This window comes from Salmo trutta, unplaced genomic scaffold, assembly GCF_901001165.1.
Source record: "Salmo trutta unplaced genomic scaffold, fSalTru1.1, whole genome shotgun sequence".
NCBI classification, from domain to species: Eukaryota; Metazoa; Chordata; class Actinopteri; order Salmoniformes; family Salmonidae; genus Salmo; species Salmo trutta.
This window is the reverse complement of record NW_021822911.1, coordinates 15,495,479-15,510,062: the sequence shown is the minus strand read 5'-3', so window position 1 is coordinate 15,510,062 and position 14,584 is coordinate 15,495,479. Positions and strand designations below refer to the sequence as shown.

The 14,584-nt window shown below is 41.9% G+C and overlaps 1 long non-coding RNA gene across 1 annotated transcript; it reads right to left on the bottom strand.

Moving 5' to 3' along the window:
* Positions 1 to 5,104: 5,104 nt before the first annotated feature.
* LOC115186547 (uncharacterized) lies at positions 5,105 to 6,547 on the bottom strand. The gene is made up of 3 exons (XR_003875767.1): positions 6,533 to 6,547; positions 5,595 to 6,266; positions 5,105 to 5,161 (listed from the first exon to the last, which is right to left on the bottom strand). It is a non-coding gene; the product is annotated as an uncharacterized LOC115186547 (long non-coding RNA).
* Positions 6,548 to 14,584: the final 8,037 nt, after the last annotated feature.

Below are 14,584 nucleotides of genomic sequence, written 5' to 3'. Positions count from 1 at the left end.
CAACCAGACAACTCCTCTCCTCTTCCTGTCCTTCCTGTGAGCTGGTCGGCTAAATGGACTCCATCTCTGGAAGGGAAGAGAAAAACAACAACCAGACAACTCCTCTCCTCTTCCTGTCCTTCCTGTGAGCTGGTCGGCTAAATGGACACCATCTCTGGAAGGGAAGAAAAAAACAACAACCAGACGACTCCTCTCCTCTTCCTGTCCTTCCTGTGAGCTGGTCGGCTAAATGGACACCATCTCTGGAAGGGAAGAGAAAAACAACAACCAGACAACTCCTCTCCTCTTCCTGTCCTTCCTGTGAGCTGGTCGGCTAAATGGACACCATCTCTGGAAGGGAAGAAAAAAACAACAACCAGACGACTCCTCTCCTCTTCCTGTCCTTCCTGTGAGCTGGTCGGCTAAATGGACACCATCTCTGGAAGGGAAGAGAAAAACAACAACCAGACAACTCCTCTCCTCTTCCTGTCCTTCCTGTGAGCTGGTCGGCTAAATGGACTCCATCTCTGGAAGGGAAGAGAAAAACAACAACCAGACAACTCCTCTCCTCTTCCTGTCCTTCCTGTGAGCTGGTCGGCTAAATGGACTCCATCTCTGGAAGGGAAGAGAAAAACAACAACCAGACAACTCCTCTCCTCTTCCTGTCCTTCCTGTGAGCTGGTCGGCTAAATGGACTCCATCTCTGGAAGGGAAGAGAAAAACAACAACCAGACAACTCCTCTCCTCTTCCTGTCCTTCCTGTGAGCTGGTCGGCTAAATGGTCTCCATCTCTGGAAGGGAAGAGAAAAACAACACATACAAGCTTAACATAAAAGAAAACCATAAAAGGTGAGATTTATGTGAACTAAATACTGCTTGTATAGTGTAGTTAGAGGCATAAATATTGGAACAGTGCAGTAAAGTTGGTAATACTTGCTGTTTACTCATGGAATTTGTATTCCAGAGATAAAGATGAATATGACAGGAAAATATTTAGACAGTAAACTGTTGTTTAGGGATATTTTCTAACCTAGAAACAACAGCTGTACATTTGCCTCATATTAATACTTTGATCTGAAATACCAATTAGCCTACATGAGTATACTGTAAAGAATGACCTACTTCACTGTCGCAACACTTATGACACTACCTGTGATGTGGAGAAGAAAAAAAACCTACCATTGAACTGGGCTTAGAAAAGCAGCTGATACATTTTAACTTTGACTGCTGCTTTTCTTTGCTGAGGCAGCCTCTTCAGGGTTGGCACCAGGCTCATGGCAAAGAGGGTCTCTTCATCCTCCTTCCTGTGAGCATCAGGTTGGGCTGCATCCCTCTCGACGGCTTGGAGGAGCCTCTGCTGAAATGAGTTGAGTGGATCTGGAACCTTCGATGACGCCTGGTGTGACGTTGTTCCTCTTCGTTTCTCTCTCTGTTTGTCTCCACGGCCACATCCTGTTCAACGAGGTCCTCAGTGGTCACTTCCGTGAGGTTCATAATAATCTCAGGTGGTCCTAGATCCAGAGGTGCTTCCTCCATTTCATCGTCTTCCATGGCTGCACCGATGGTGGTCATACTTGTGGATGATGTAGACATTGTAGAGGGTCTCGCTGCAGCGGTGGAGGCGATGGTCGCAGTTGTAGGTGACATTGAGGGTCTTGATGCACCGGTGGGGACAACACTTGTGGATGATGTAGTAGAGGGTCTGGCTGTAAAATTGCCACTCGTTGCCATAGGCACAATAAATGGATCCAGAAAAGAAAGAATGTGGCAGAAGCACCAAGGCTGCCGGCCTGAAGCTGCTGACCCAGACCTCTTCTTCTCTTTCTCTGCCCTTCTCTCTCTCTGATACCTGTCCCTGAGTCCTCTCCACTTCCTCCTACAGTCTTCTTCTACATAGACATGATAAGCCAAACCATTACCTAGCATACCTATAGTTATTAGATAGCTATCATGGATATGTCACCTACTGTACACATAGACACACACACACACACACACACACACACACACACACACACACACACACACACACACGGTTATCTGACCAAATTATCAGGGGTACAGTAGTATCTACCATTTCTATGACTATTTATGACATACACACTCACTCTTTCAAACATGATTATTTGGTAAAGTTATCAGGGGTAGTAACTAGCATAATTTATTTGACTATTTCTTTCACACACACACCTCATTGGCTAGGTTAGCAAGCTAGGTTAGCTAGCTAGCTAACTAGCCACATCTAGCACGTGCTCACTACTAAACTGACCTGGCAATCCTACTATCGTGGACACTTGTCTCCAAGCAGCATTTTTTTGTGTTTATGTCCCTGTAGCTGTCAGCAGTTGTGTCAAAAAGACACGGTTTTGAGGATACTGCGAAAATGATTCTCTCCTCCATGTGTACAACCGCATGCGACCATCTGCAAAAGGTTCCTGCGTCAGTATAGTTGCCTAGCAGCGCAAAATGTTACGTAGCAGTGATGCAATGACGCAGTCGGTGTGTTCGATGCGTCAGTATAGTTGCCGAGCTGCGCAAAATGTTACGTAGCAGTGATGCAACGACGCAGTCGGTGTGTTCGAAGCGTAAGTGACCCGTTATACAAAATAAGAATTGTTCTTATCAGCCTGACTAGGGCTGGGCGATATATCGATATATATTTTAAATGTGATATGAAATTAGACCATTTCACATAAATCGATATAGTTTGCGCTTTGATCCTTGCTCCAAGCAAGCTGCAGACCCGGAGCTCTCTGCGCTGCTCCCCGCGCCTCCTCTTTCATGCACAGAGGGCGGAGGGGCAGGAACAGACACTTCAACAAACATGGAGGAAGCAACAGCGTCTGCGGAGCGTTTTGACGAGGAATTGGTTAGTAAAAGAAAAAGCATTGGCTCAGTCATTTGGAGATGGTTCGGATTCACGTTATATGTAGGCAGTGCCATAAAAAAAGTTCCAGCACTACAAATCTTTTTCACCACCTAAAACAGTGGCACAAACTGCAATACGAAGAGTGTGTGAAACTGCGCGCTGCAGAAGCCCCAGCCGCAAGCCGTCGACAACCCGAAAAAGCTCCAGCCCCGAAACAAAGCTCACTGCAAACTTCATTTTCCCGCAGTGTGGTGCCTAATGAAAAGAAAATTGGCAAGTGGTGTACTATAACTAAAGCGGTGTCCTATCACATTGCTAAAGATATGGTCCCTGTTGCAACTGTGGAACAAGTCGGATTCAAAAAGCTACTGAAAACTATGGACCCGAGATATGAGCTTCCCAACTACTTTGCACGAGAAGCACTGCCACAAATGTCCACTGAAGTCAGGCAGAGCCTTGCTGACCGGCTCGCTAACGGGACCCATTTTGCGTTGACCAGCGATATGTGGTCGAGCAGGACATGTGAGCCTGAGATGATGATGAAAACAGCGTCGTGTCGTCTCCAAAACAAGTTATTTCCCCCCCAGGATCACACCGGTGAGCATATAGCTGAGGCCTTGCAGGACGCAAGCTGGGAAACTCCCGAGAAAAGCATCCGGTTGCTATAACAACCGACAACGGGAGCAACGTGGTCAAAGCGGTGGAGCTGAACGAGCGGCTGAGGATGCAGTGCTTCGGTCAGACTACACTTGGCTATTGGGGAGTGCAGTGTTTTAAGGACTATTCACACATTTTACTGATTACAATATTACTTTATCATTCTTTTTTCCTTTGTGTCTTGTCTAAAACTTTTTTTGGTTTTATGCTGCTGTCTTGGCCAAAAATTGATTAAGTAGATTAAAATATTAGTTGTTCATTATTTTCCTTTGTGTCTTGTCTGCAACTTTTTTTGTTTTATGCTGCTGTCTTGGCCAAAAAATGGATTAATAAAACACAAAACATAAAGTACTTTAAAGAAAAAAACATATTAAAATATTAGTTTTTCATTATTTTCCTTTGTGTCTGTCTGCAACTTTTTTGGTTTTATGCTGCTGTCTTGGCCAAAAATTGATTAAGTAGATTAATAAAACATATTAAAATATTAGTTTTTCATTATTTTCCTTTGTGTCTGTCTGCAACTTTTTTTGGTTTTATGCTGCTGTCTTGGCCAAAAATTGATTAAGTAGATTAAAATATTAGTTTTTCATTATTTTCCTTTGTGTCTTGTCTGCAACTTTTTTTTGTTTTATGCTGCTGTCTTGGCTAAAAATTGATTAAGTAGATTAATAAAACACAAAACAAAGTACTTTAAAGAAAAAAACATATTAAAATATTAGTTTTTCATTATTTTCCTTTGTGTCTTGTCTGCAACTTTTTTGGTTTTATGCTGCTGTCTTGGCCAAAAAATGGATTAATAAAACACAAAACATAAAGTGGTAAAAGTAAAATCACTTACAATACAGGATGGTAGATTTCAGAAGCATATTTATTAGGTTATTGGATAAGAATTAGTGATGCATTGATGTGTTTACCACTTTAATGTTACAGCTGGTAAAGGTGAGGTAATTATGACTTTAAAATGCTGGTTAGCCTGTTGATATCATCAAGGTAACATATTTAGTTATTATGATAGACTATAGTTTTTTCTCTGGATTGAAAGAGCCAACTGCAAAGTAACTAGAAACTAATGTTGACACGTAGGTAGGCCTAAACATTGTGGAGTTTTTAGTGGAGTAGAAATATGAAGTAGCATTAAATACTAAGCATAAATACTAAGAACAACAACAAGAACAACAGACAGACATTATTCTTGTGTCTAATTTTCAGTTTTCTGATCTCAACCCTAGTCATGCTGCAGTTTGGAGGAGCATCTCCGCAACCAGCAGGGTCGGCAGCCGTACCTCCTCGCTGTTGGGCGTCAGAAGAGCAAGATTGAGAGCTTCTACATCACAATGGATAAGCGTCTCATCCCAGTAACAGAGTAGGACAGACTCCAGGACTTGTCATTGTATCCAAGACAACAGTCATCACCCCATCCTCTCCTGCTGATTCCTTTATATGTCACTTCTATATCAGCCCCCCCACTCCACTCTACCTCCCAGTAACAGCGCCCAGTCAGACCCTCTCTACACAGCACCTGTCTACAGTCCTCAAATCTCTCTGGGTGATCAGGATACGGCTGCTCCTCTGTCCTACATGTCACCTTTCTGTTCTCCTCAGACAGAGAGAGGAGTCTGTTTACTGTGTTTAGGTCCAGTGTGAGATCACAGACATCTGATGGATGAAACCAGACACAATATTAGAAATCATCATCATTATTTATTCATTTGATTTTTCAACTGTTCACTGAAATAGCCGGTTTCAATAAAACTACTTGAGACATGTCATATCTGGCTTTGACTTTGACTGAACATTTGCTCTCACTTTGCGGAAAAAATATCAGGATATATATCTTATATCGATATTCAGCCTAAATATATCGGGATATGACTTTTGGTCCATATCGCCCAGCCCTAGCTCAATACAGAGAGAACCTCATGAGAGAGCTATTGGAGGAGCACCACACCCTTTGTAATTGGATGTACAGTTCACATACAAATCCATTATGCAATTACAGTGACAATATCTCACAAACCTACCCACTGCCTCATCATCCTCTAACTTTCATCATCCTCCCCACTCCCTCATAGGTAAAGTAATTACCTACCAAAAATACAGAGAGAACCTCATGAGAGAGCTGTTGGAGGAGCACCACACCCTTCGGCGCCCCTCCACTGGGGGGGTCGCCCTGCTGTAGACAATCCCCTACGCCTCACTGCACGGCATTTTTCCTGCAAAGTCCCTCAAACTGCTGCTCAAGGTAGTCGCACACGGAGGCACTGCAAAGTCTGCCTGTCTGGCGCCAGGAGAAGTAAGCAGAGGAAGATGACAAAATACATGTGTTTAGCTTGTGATACACCTCTATGTATTTCACCATGCTTTGAGGAGTATCACATGCTCAAGCATTATTGAGCACATCTGCAGCAATAAGTGACTGACTGACCTGACAGGTGACTTGACAGGTGACCTGCCATGATATTATGCCTTTAGAGGTGGGGGTGGAAATGCAGTTGTTGTTCAGTCACTGCATGAATATTAAATATGGGTTATGCATATTCAATTTTTTTGTCCTCTAGTAAAACAAGTTGTTGTTGAACCAACTACCAATACTTCAATAAAATAGAGGACTATTACATATTGGCCTGTGTGTTTTCTTGCTGTGTTTCCATCCAGTAAAACTGTTAAGGAGAGAACCTTAGCATACAAAAGCTGTCCTCAATCTTCAGCTGGAAAGATGTCCAGTTCCAGTTATGATATTGGCAAATACTGTTTGTGGTTTCTGAAAGTACAGAATAAAGAGGAATTATTCATTAGAATACAATATAAGGATATAGCAATAAAACAATATTACAAATAACATAAAAATAGTTTATTGCATTGACAAAATCCCAGATTTGAGTTCTAACAGTAAGAAAGTAACTTTTGAGCTCCACAAGGGGGCAAGGCAGGGCAGAACAGAGCCATGCTGAATAGACCAAATAAACAAACCATGGTCATATGTTTTATTTAACTAGGCAAGTCATTTAACAACTAATTATTATTTACCTATGATGGCCTACACTGGCTAAACTCGGACAACGGCTGGGCCCTATGGGACTCCCAATCACAGCCAGTTGTGATACAGCCTGGATTTGAACCAGGGAGTCTGTAGTGACGTCTCTAGCACTGATGTGCAGTGCCTTTGACCGCTGCGCCACTAGGGAGTCATAAGGCCATTTAGCTTCAAAATACAACACAAGATAATACTTCTCTGACGCAATTAGCATTGTTTTACAGAGCTGATAGAAAAATGTAGCTCGCTACCTAAGCACGATTGAATATAACACCATAAAGGTTATAAAATGAGTAGCGTTACCTCACGTGTCCGCGGTTATAAAGAATATACACAAATCTATTATGCTACAATAGAAACGACATACATAAACTATTACAACGTAATAATGCACTTACTTTGATAGAAACACACACATTTCCAAAGTTATTATTAGTAAGGAAAACAATGAGGGCAACAGATGGAAAATGTCAACACGTGTGCAGATCCTGTTCTGACGGGAGATGAGCAAATGTCTGCAGACTTGAACTGCACAAACAATTGGAAAGTGCTTGGGGAATTTTGTCCCGGTCAGAAATGTCCCAAAAATTTAATTGTCCGCAAAAGTAAAAAAAAAAAAAAGACTATTTTTATATGAATAAATGAGGAGGCGGAACACACCTCAATTCAAACTGTTCTTAGAAAATAAAAACTTGTTAGAAAATCATTTGAAATTGAAGTTTGAAAACAGCCTATAAATAAAAACAGTCTGCGTGCTTTGGTTTGAGGGCAGCGCGGATTAAATGCACTGTGAAGTAACAATCACATTCTGGAATGGAGAGAACATTCTAACATCACGAGTATAAAAAACTCACGCTGGGGGACCGATAGAGATATTAGGAACTCACGCTGGGGCGACCGATAGAGATATTAGGAACTCACGCTGGGGCGACCGATAGAGATATTAGGAACTCACGCTGGGGCGACCGATAGAGATATTAGGAACTCACGCTGGGGCGACCGATAGAGATATTAGGAACTCACGCTGGGGCGACCGATAGAGATATTAGGAACTCACGCTGGGGCGACCGATAGAGATATTAGGAACTCACGCTGGGGCGACCGATAGAGATATTAGGAACTCACGCTGGGGCGACCGATAGAGATATTAGGAACTCACGCTGGGGCGACCGATAGAGATATTAGGAACTCACGCTGGGGCGACCGATAGAGATATTAGGAACTCACGCTGGGGCGACCGATAGAGATATTAGGAACTCACGCTGGGGCGACCGATAGAGATATTAGGAACTCACGCTGGGGCGACCGATAGAGATATTAGGAACTCACGCTGGGGCGACCGATAGAGATATTTGGAACTCACGCTGGGGCGACCGATAGAGATATTAGGAACTCACGCTGGGGCGACCGATAGAGATATTAGGAACTCACGCTGGGGCGACCGATAGAGATATTAGGAACTCACGCTGGGGCGACCGATAGAGATATTAGGAACTCACGCTGGGGCGACCGATAGAGATATTAGGAACTCACGCTGGGGCGACCGATAGAGATATTAGGAACTCACGCTGGGGCGACCGATAGAGATATTAGGAACTCACGCGTGAAAGGGTTTTAAGGTCAAATAACTTTTTTTATGGCCGGCGTGGGTCCAGACAGCGTGGAGCAAAAAAAAATCCACTATCATCAACGGGTTTCGAAAGGTTGATTTGCCTCCGGATGAAAATGACGAGAGCGACAATGAAAACGATCCAATATCGGATGAAGCAATTCTGTCGCTATTCAACTCAGACACCGAAGGAAGATAGTGACCAATGACTTTCTTGGTAGGCTACTGTTTACTGCTAATTTTGTATTTTTTGTTACAAGCCGTGTTTCGTTAAAGCCTATTTATTTTTTGGAGATTTCAAGATAGCAGATGTTTGAGTTGGGTCTATTAACACAGCTGTGAGTTGTTAATTTTTTCATTTTTGCATTTTTGACAAAATGAGCACTCCTGGAAGTGACAGATTTTGACTCATATTGAGTGATAAGACTGAGCTATTTAAAAACACTTTATAAACATTTCAAGATAGCAGTTAGTTCAGTTTGATCTTATTAAAGACAGCTGTATCATTTTTTTATTCATTTTGACATATTGTTTGGGACCACTTTTTTTGCACTATGTTTGAAGGCTGTCAACTTCTTGTCAGGAGGAGAATCACTTAGCCTTTCAACTAATTTTCAAATGATAGGATGCCTATTTAAAAACACTTTTTCAACATTTCAAGATAGTAGTTAGTTCATTTTGATCTTATTAAAGACAGCTGTATCCTTTTTTTATTCATTTTGACATATTGTTTGGGACCACTTTTTTTGCACTGTTTGAAGGCTGTCAGCTTCTTCTCAGGAGGAGAATCACTTAGCCTTTTAACTAATTTTCAAATGATAGGATGCCTATTTAAAAACACTTTTTCAACATTTCAAGATAGCAGTTAGTTCAGTTTGATCTTATTAAAGACAAATGAATCCACTGTGTCTGCCTTTCCACTGTGAAGACAGGTTCTACTGCCCCCTGCTGTCTGTTGATGGTACTACTACTAGACACAGCGGCAGAATAAATTAAACTAGACATTTGTTTTCATCTCAAAACCAGAGAGCAACCGCTGTCCGGTGAAGTCCACACAAAGCGTATTGCATGTAACCAAACAGTTAGGTGACCTGCAGCACGGTCAAAGCAAAATATATGTTTCAGACGTTTTAGGGACGACAAAACGACTATTGTTTTAAAACGACACAGAGAGTTCAGCACCTACAGTTACGATCTGTCTTTAATTTTGCCCTTTTTTAAAACCATAAACTTGGATTAGCACAGCTAACACAGCTAACACAGTTAGCACAGCTAACACAGCTAACACAGTTAGCACAGCTAAAACGGCTTACACAGCTAACACAGCTAACACAGCTAACATAGTTAGCACAGCTAACACAGCTAGCACAGCTAGCACAGCTAGCACAGCTAACGCAGCTAGCGCAGCTAGCACAGCTAACACAGTTAGCACAGTTAGCACAGCTAAAACAGCTAGCACAGCTAACACAGCTAACATAGTTAGCACAGCTAAAACAGCTAGCACAGTTAGCACAGTTAGCCCCTGGTAGAGCCGGGGGTGGTGTTTACCACTCCACCACGCCTTCAGCAGGCTGGAAAAGTGGAATTGATACTGTTTTCATACTAAGATGGACCAAGAGTCTGTTGATTGGTCAGTCATTGGGTTAATTTGTTTTGCAATATGTTCAAATCAAATCAAGCTTTATTTATACAGCACATGTCAGAAATGGATGCAACACAATGGCTTCACAGGAAAAAACGAAGAAAAAAAGAGAAATATTTAGTACACAAACATAAGAGGATAAAAAACAGAAGAATAACAACAAAGTAAATTAACAACGTAAAAATAAACAAATATTTAGTACACAACAAACAGAAGACTAACAACGTAAAGACTAATGAACATTGTAATGAAATGCCATTGATTAAAATATTAACAATAGGATGCAACATCCAACCCAAAATATAAGCTTGTTTTTTAGGAGGGGCTCTGAAAGACACTATGGGGGTGTCCACTGCAAGTTGACTAGTAACAACAACTGGGACATAAAAGACACCCACCATGAGACCCACTAAATCTGCCCAAGAAGAGGAAAACAAAAGAAAAACCCACACCAAACTTAAAGACAGGAAGCAAACCAAAAAGGTGGAGCAACTAAAGGTGTTGACTCTCCACATCTATCAAGATGGGTTCTGACTTCTGAACTTGAAAATATTAAATATCCTTATTATGTGAAATTGAATGAAACAATAATGTATGTTGATGCTAATATGATGTACAATATTCCATGATGTTTCTATATGATAACAATAGAGTAATATATTTAATATGATGTACAATATTCCATGATGTTTCTATATGATAACAATAGCCTAATATATTTAATATGCCATAAACTAGTTTCACTAATTAATTTGAATTAACTTAATCATTATGACACACCCCTCACTATTGTCATTGGTTGCACTAATTGCACTGTTTGTCTACATAACCTGGTTCCAGTATTCATGACATCACCCTGAGGAAGGCACAGTGATGCTGAAACGTTGGTAAATACCCATTATCATTATGACACACCCCTCACTACCCATTATCATTATGACACACCCCTCACTACCCATTATCATTATGACACACCCCTCACTACCCATTATCATTATGACATACCCCTCACTATCCATTATCATTATGACACACCCCTCACTACCCATTATCATTATGACATCACCCCTCACTACCCATTATCATTATGACACCCCCCTCACTACCCATTATCATTATGACATCACCCCTCACTACCCATTATCATTATGACACACCCCTCACTACCCATTATCATTATGACACACCCCTCACTACCCATTATCATTATGACATCACCCCTCACTACCCATTATCATTATGACACACCCCTCACTACCCATTATCATTATGACACACCCCTCACTACCCATTATCATTATGACACACCCTCACTACCCATTATCATTATGACACACCCCTCACTACCCATTATCATTATGACACACCCCTCACTACCCATTATCATTATGACATCACCCCTCACTACCCATTATCATTATGACACACCCCTCACTACCCATATCATTATGACACACCCCTCACCCATTATCATTATGACACACCCCTCACTACCCATTATCATTATGACACACCCCTCACTACCCATTATCATTATGACACACCCCTCACTACCCATTATCATTATGACACACCCTCACTACCCATTATCATTATGACACCCCCCTCACTACCCATTATCATTATGACATCACCCCTCACTACCCATTATCATTATGACACACCCCCTCACTACCCATTATCATTATGACACACCCCTCACTACCCATTATCATTATGACACACCCTTCACTACCCATTTCATTATGACACACCCCTCACTACCCTTATCATTATGACACACCCCTCACTACCCATTATCATTATGACACACCCCTCACTACCCATTATCATTATGACACACCCCTCACTACCCATTATCATTATGACACACCCCTCACTACCCATTATCATTATGACACACCCCTCAATACCCATTATCATTATGACACACCCCTCACTACCCATTATCATTATGACACACCCCTCACTACCCATTATCATTATGACACACCCCTCACTACCCATTATCATTATGACACACCCGTTACTACCCATTATCATTATGACACACCCCTATCTACCCATTATCATTATGACACACCCCTCACTACCCATTATCATTATGACACACCCCTCACTACCCATTATCATTATGACATCACCCCTCACTACCCATTATCATTATGACACACCCCTCACTACCCATTATCATTATGACACACCCCCACTACCCATTATCATTATGACACACCCCTCACTACCCATTATCATTATGACATCACCCCTCACTACCCATTATCATTATGACACACCCCTCACTACCCATTATCATTATGACACACCCCTCACTACCCATTATCATTATGACACACACCCCTCACTACCCATTATCATTATGACACACCCCTCACTACCCATTATCATTATGACACAGCCCCTCACTACCCATTATCATTATGACACACCCCTCACTACCCATTATCATTATGACACACCCCCTCACTACCCATTATCATTATGACACACCCCTCACTACCCATTATCATTATGACACACCCCTCACTACCCATTATCATTATGACACACCCCTCACTACCCATTATCATTATGACACACCCCTCACTACCCATTATCATTATGACAACACCCCTCACTACCCATTATCATTATGACACACCCCTCACTACCCATTATCATTATGACACCACCCCTCACTACCCATTATCATTATGACACACCCCTCACTACCCATTATCATTATGACACACCCCTCACTACCCATTATCATTATGACATCACCCCTCACTACCCATTATCATTATGACACACCCTCACTACCCATTTCATTATGACACCCCCTCACTACCCATTATCATTATGACATCACCCCTCACTACCCATTATCATTATGACACACCCCTCACTACCCATTATCATTATGACACACCCCTCACTACCCATTATCATTATGACACACCCCTCACTACCCATTATCATTATGACACACCCCTCACTACCCATTATCATTATGACACACCCCTCACTACCCATTATCATTATGACACACCTCCTCACTACCCATTATCATTATGACAACACCCCTCACTACCCATTATCATTATTGACACACCCCTCACTACCCATTATCATTATGACACACCCCTCACTACCCATTATCATTATGACACACCCCTCACTACCCCATTATCATTATGACATCACCCCTCACTACCCATTATCATTATGACACACCCCTCACTACCCAATATCATTATGACATCACCCCTCACTACCCATTATCATTATGACACACCCCTCACTACCCATTATCATTAATGACACACCCCTCACTACCCATTATCATTATGACAACCCCTCACTACCCATTATCACTAACCCATTATCATTATGACACACCCCTCACTACCCATTATCATTATGACACACCCCTCACTACCCATTATCATTATGACACACCCCTCACTACCCATTATCATTATGACACACCCCTCACTACCCATTATCATTATGACACACCCCTCACTACCCATTATCATTATGAACAACCCCTCACTACCCATTATCATTATGACACACCCCTCACTACCCATTATCATTATGACACACCCCTCACTACCCATTATCATTATGACACACCCCTCACTACCCATTATCATTATGACACACCCCTCACTACCCATTATCATTATGACATCACCCCTCACTACCCATTATCATTATGACACACCCCTCACTACCCATATCATTATGACACACCCCTCACTACCCATTATCATTATGACACACCCCTCACTACCCATTATCATTATGACACACCCCTCACTACCCATTATCATTATGACACACCCCTCACTACCCATTATCATTATGACACACCCCTCACTACCCATTATCATTATGACACACCCCTCACTACCCATTATCATTATGACACACCCCTCACTACCATTATCATTATGACACACCCCTCACTACCCATTATCATTATGACACACCCCTCACTACCATTATCATTATGACACACCCCTCACTACCCATTATCATTATGACACACCCTCACTACCATTATCATATGACACACCCCTCACTACCATTATATTATGACATCACCCCTCACTACCCATTATCCTTATGACACACCCCTCACTACCCATTATCATTATGACATCACCCCTCACTACCCATTATCATTATGGACACACCCCTCACTACCCATTATCATTATGACACACCCCTCACTACCCATTATCATTATGACACACCCCTCACTACCCATTATCATTATGACACACCCCTCACTACCCATTATCATTATGACACACCCCTCACTACCCATTATCATTATGACACACCCTCACTACCCATTATCATTATGACACCCCTCCTCACTACCCATTGATCATTATGACACACCCCCTCACTACCCATTATCATTATGACACACCCCTCCACTACCCATTATCATTATGACACACCCCTCACTACCCATTATCATTATGACACACCCTCACTACCATTATCATTATGATTACCATTATGACACACCCCTCCATACCCATTATCATTATGACATCACCCCTCACTTACCCATTATCATTATGACACACCCCTCACTACCCATTATTCATTATGACACACCCCTCATACCCATTATCATTATGACACACCCCTCACTACCCATTATCATATGACACACCCCTCACTACCCATTATCATTATGACACACCCCTCACTACCCATTATCATTATGACACACCCCTCAATACCATTATCATTATGACACACCCCTCA